At 36.6% G+C, this 4,649-nt stretch overlaps 1 non-coding gene across 1 annotated transcript; it reads left to right on the top strand.

Annotated features, from left to right (window-relative positions):
• Window positions 1-483: 483 nt before the first annotated feature.
• On the top strand, window positions 484-591 carry LOC148865285 (small nucleolar RNA R71). Its single transcript, XR_016112124.1, has one exon. It is a non-coding gene; the product is annotated as a small nucleolar RNA R71 (small nucleolar RNA).
• The last annotated feature ends 4,058 nt before the right edge of the window (window positions 592-4,649 follow it).

Here is a 4,649-nt window from a genome sequence, read left to right as displayed (position 1 = left end):
CATTCTGGAAGAGATCAATTGTGCCAATTGCCCCACTTGGTTTTCCAGGTTTTTGATTGAGGCTTCTTGGTTCTAGAACCTAGTTTCCGCACTTGTTATAAATTTTGTCATCAGTTCCTCCAAATTGGACTTTGGTTCGGGCTGATGATAAGTCTGGTGGAAAGGCTTTGAAGTATGCTAACTTGGCCAGGGATGATTTGAATGTCCCCTCCATCCTGGGTGAAAGGTATGGTGACTTTGGTAACCTAGCTATCTTGACGAATTACTAACAAAGTCAACTTGTTCAGTAGATGGCATGAACTGATTGCCAACTTGAGTCCTTTCAGAATGCCATTGATAGTTGTTGGCTGCCATTTCCTCAATAAGTGCATGGCAACCTTAGGAGTTTTATTATTTATGGACCCTCCAGCTGCAACATCTAATATGGTCTTATTTGAGTCGGTAAGACCATTATAGAAAGTCTGCACTTGCAGCCATATGGGAAGGCCATGATGAGGAACTCTCCTCAACAGCTCCTTGTATCATTCCCATGACTCATATAAAGATTCCCCCTCTTGCTGGAAAAAAAGTAGTGATGCCATTCCTCATTTTAGCAGTTTTTGAAGGGAGAAAATATTTAGAGAGAAAACGGCCGACCATTTCATCCCATGTAGCTATTAATCCTGTCGGTAATGAAATCAGTCATGCTTTGGCTTTATCCTTCAAAGAAAATGGGAATAACCTCAGCCTAATGGCATCATCACTTACCCCATTATATTTGAAGGTGTCACATATTTCTAAAATGTTAGAAATGTGTGCATTGGGATCTTCATGGGCCAAACCACAAAATTGCACCGTGTTTTGAATCATTTGTATGATAGCCAGTTTGATTTCAAAGTTGTTAGCAACAATATTGGGCCTGATAATGCTAGAGGCAGCTCCAATAAGTGTGGGTTTGGCATAATCCATCATAGTCCTCTACTCAGCCATTTCTTGAGCTTCTTGAGCTTCTTGCTGGATTTGTCTGGCTGCTCTTAGATGGATACAGAGGGTTCTTTTAATCTCCGGGTCGTAGAGGATTTCCTCCAGCTCGACTCTGCTTGTCAGAAACTGTGAAAATCAAGGCAGTAAACAAAATAACACAGAAGAATATAAATAACTAACCTTATCAAAACTGAAAATGTAAAGTGAATTATTGGAATACAAAAGCCTACATCCTAAAAGAAATAAATACAACAAACTAAAAGCAGATCTGAACCAACATCTTATTCAAAATACAAAATTCAGTAGCAATTTACAAACAGGTCTGAATTCAATAATCTCTGAGTAGAACAACAGTTTACAAATTCCTTTTCTTTATATTGCTGAAATTAGGGACGAGATTTAATTACATGGATCTGGACTACTGAGAGCTGAAATCTCAGTAGCTACTGTGAACAGTAATATACAGTTCTGAAATCAGATCTGAAATGTTAGCAGCTACTTAGGACAGCCAAATGTGGATCAACAGTGATTGTGTTCAGGTCTGAGCTTCATATTAAAAGGCTATTCTGTGCTACTGAAGGTCAATACACAGATCTGAAATCAGTGTACAAAGGATTGTGAGATAGCAATTCAGACATCAGTTCTATACAAAATTGAGATCAGCTCTGAAATCTCAGAAGCCACTGAGAACAACAATAAATATAACAGCAACTACTGATAACAGTACAGTTGTGCTCAGGTCTGATTTCCATATTAGAAGGCTACTAAATATTAGATCTGAACCCACTGTTTTGATGAGCTATGCATCACCAAACACCAGCTAGAGTAGCCATACTAAAACTGAGCAATTCAGCAGGATAACCCACTGATATCAGCAATGAAACATGCTGTATACAGATCTGCACAAAACCGAAATCAATCAATAGTAAAAAGATCTGAAACCAGACCAGTATTCACCATGGTGTTGCTGCTGGGATCTGATTTTTTTTTCTTTTCTTTTGAGATGAAATAGAATACAATGCAGTAATGCAACTATACTACTGAACAAAATCTCTTTTTTTTTTTCGGTGTGCTCAGATCTGATTTTTGATTTTAGTACTGAAATCTACTGTGCACAGATCTGAACTCCCCTGTTTTTATGAGCTATATAGACCCAAAAACCAGCTAAACTAGTAGCACTAAAATAGTAATCAAAACCAAACAAATCATAAATAGAAAAAAATAGAGTAGTAATATCAGTAATGAAGAATTCTATATGCAAATTTGTACAAAACTGAAATCAGCTAACAGTTAAAGAAATCAGCAATGAAATTTTTGATAAACAAAACCAGCAATCAACTAAACTACCTAAACTAAAACAGGAACCAAAGATGAAGCAATTCAGCATTAGGAAAGAAGACCAGCTTCATCAGTAATGAAAGATTCTGCATTCAAATCTGAATTCTAAGATGCAGAATTAAAAATCAGTTCTTTGCTATCCATATCAACTGCATTTCAGATTTGAATTTCTCTCATTCTTTGCTATCCATTTACCCTTGAGGCAGGTTGGATGTATCATAGGGTGGATTGGGGTAGTGATGACACCCAATTCACCTCAAACTTGCATCGGTTCAGGTCTGAGTTCAGAGGAATTCAGATCTGAACTGAGCAGATCTATAACAGTAGAATTCAGATCTTAACTCAAGTTTGAGTTTGGATCTAAATTCTCAATTGCCTTACCTTCAGTCATTGCTACCAAATTTCCTTTGAGGAGTATCAGAAATGTCCTAGGGTAAATTGGGGTGGTTATGACACCCAATTCACCTCAAATTTGCATCAGTTCAGATCTGTGTTAAGAGGAACTCAGATCTAAACTGTTGCAGGTCTGCTATAGAAAAATTCAGATCTGAGTGCTGATCTGAATTCTCAATTGCCCCTCTTGTTGTTCATATGATCTCTTTTTTTTTCTCCTTTTCACTTTATATTTTTTTCTTTTTTTAATGAAAAAATAAATAAATAAAAGGTTGAAACACAAACTAACTAAGTATTTTCGGCAGAGTGCTGCATGTCTGAGTTCTACTGATCTGAGTGCCGAATGCAACTCAGATCTGCAACACTTATGTTGTTATGATTTTTTCTTCTCTTTTTTTTTTTCTTTTTGAAGGTAACAACACCAAGATTGAAAGAAAATCAAATCTATCTTTATTAAAATGAAACTGAAATAAGGAAATGAAGTAATCTACTGAAGAAAGAAGAAACATAATTAAATCAGTACAGCTGTTGCATTCAAAGCTAAAATGTAAAATGAAGCAATTAAAACCATCTATGAATGCAATGACGACTGAGACCAGATTAAGAATGCCCAATGTTTCCTAATATTGCTTCCCTAATTCCCTGGCAACGGCACCAAAAACTTGATGTGTTGCTCATTGTGACACTAGCAAGTGCACTAGCCATTCAAGTAGTAAAGTAGTGAATAGAGTATCGTTCCCACGAGGATTTAGGTAACAAGTATCAATACTAAATTGAGTACTTCTTATCGGATTAACAAATAAATCAAAACTTTAATAAAAGCTAAAAATCCTAAACTAAAATCTATCTAAATCATTGGCCCAATCGCCTTCAAATCAGGTTAGAAGAGTAAGTAGTAAATGTCAATCTTAGAATTCAGCAATCTTTCAATTTGGATCATTCGAATAAATCATGATTGAGCCTTGGTTTGGTGAAACCCCAAGGTTATGAACAGCCTCTCTCAAGCACATGTTCATCCTATGCATGAGTGATGGTTCTTCTATTTCTAGCAAAAATCTAATCCCCATGCATGCATTTCTTCAAATAATTCTAAGGCATCAATTCAAATCTGAATTGATCACCAACTGAATTATCTTTAACCTTGCACTCAATTCAATTCTTGAATAGTAGATCTGAATTCCTAGAGTCTCTCTCAAGCACTCTAGGAATTCCAAGCTTTAAATCCATTCAGCCAATCTGAAATTTGCAGATCTGAATTCTCTTTCAAGCAATTCAGATCTTGCAATCTCAGATCTGAGAATTCAGATCTTAGTTTTGAAGGTTTATTGGCTGAATTAATCTACAATTTAACCCCTATTCAAGAAACTTCAAGTACAATTTATAACCATTCGAATGAATAAAAAACAAATTGATTGCTGAACTGAAATTTTACAAGCTGAAATACATCAAGAAAGAATGAAAGAAGGAGAAAGAGGAAAGAAAATACAACAAAGAAACTGAATTCAAATTAAAGGAGAATGAAACTACAATTGAGTTATTACAAAAGATCTTTGAATCACAAACCCCCAATTTCGAACTCACCTTCTTCTTCTTGCTTGCTTGACTTGAACTTCCTTCAGCCCTTCTTCTTCTTCTTCCTTGCGCCTAGCCTTCTTCTCTTCTCTTCTCTCAAGGTAGCCGAACCTCTAAGAGTGGGAGAGCCTTCCTCTCAAACAATTGAACACTTCTCCCCCTCTTAGAGGCCTCCTTATATAATTTTTCAAGGGGGCTCTTGCCCCTTCTTAAAGCCTCTAGAATGGGGTGTATTACACCCCTTTCTTGAACTTTCTAGAGCTCTCTTAAAAGCCTCCTAAGGGCTGCTATTTGGGCTACACTTAGGCTCTCTCTTAGCACATGATAGCTATACTTTGAGCTGCTCTTTTGGGCTGAGAATGGGCCTTCTTTGTTGGGCTGAA

This window comes from Nelumbo lutea, chromosome 3 (genome assembly GCF_056320005.1).
Source record: "Nelumbo lutea isolate HS-2025 chromosome 3, American lotus-T2T, whole genome shotgun sequence".
Lineage (NCBI taxonomy): Eukaryota > Viridiplantae > Streptophyta > Magnoliopsida > Proteales > Nelumbonaceae > Nelumbo > Nelumbo lutea.
This window is presented reverse-complemented; position numbering and strand designations above follow the sequence as displayed.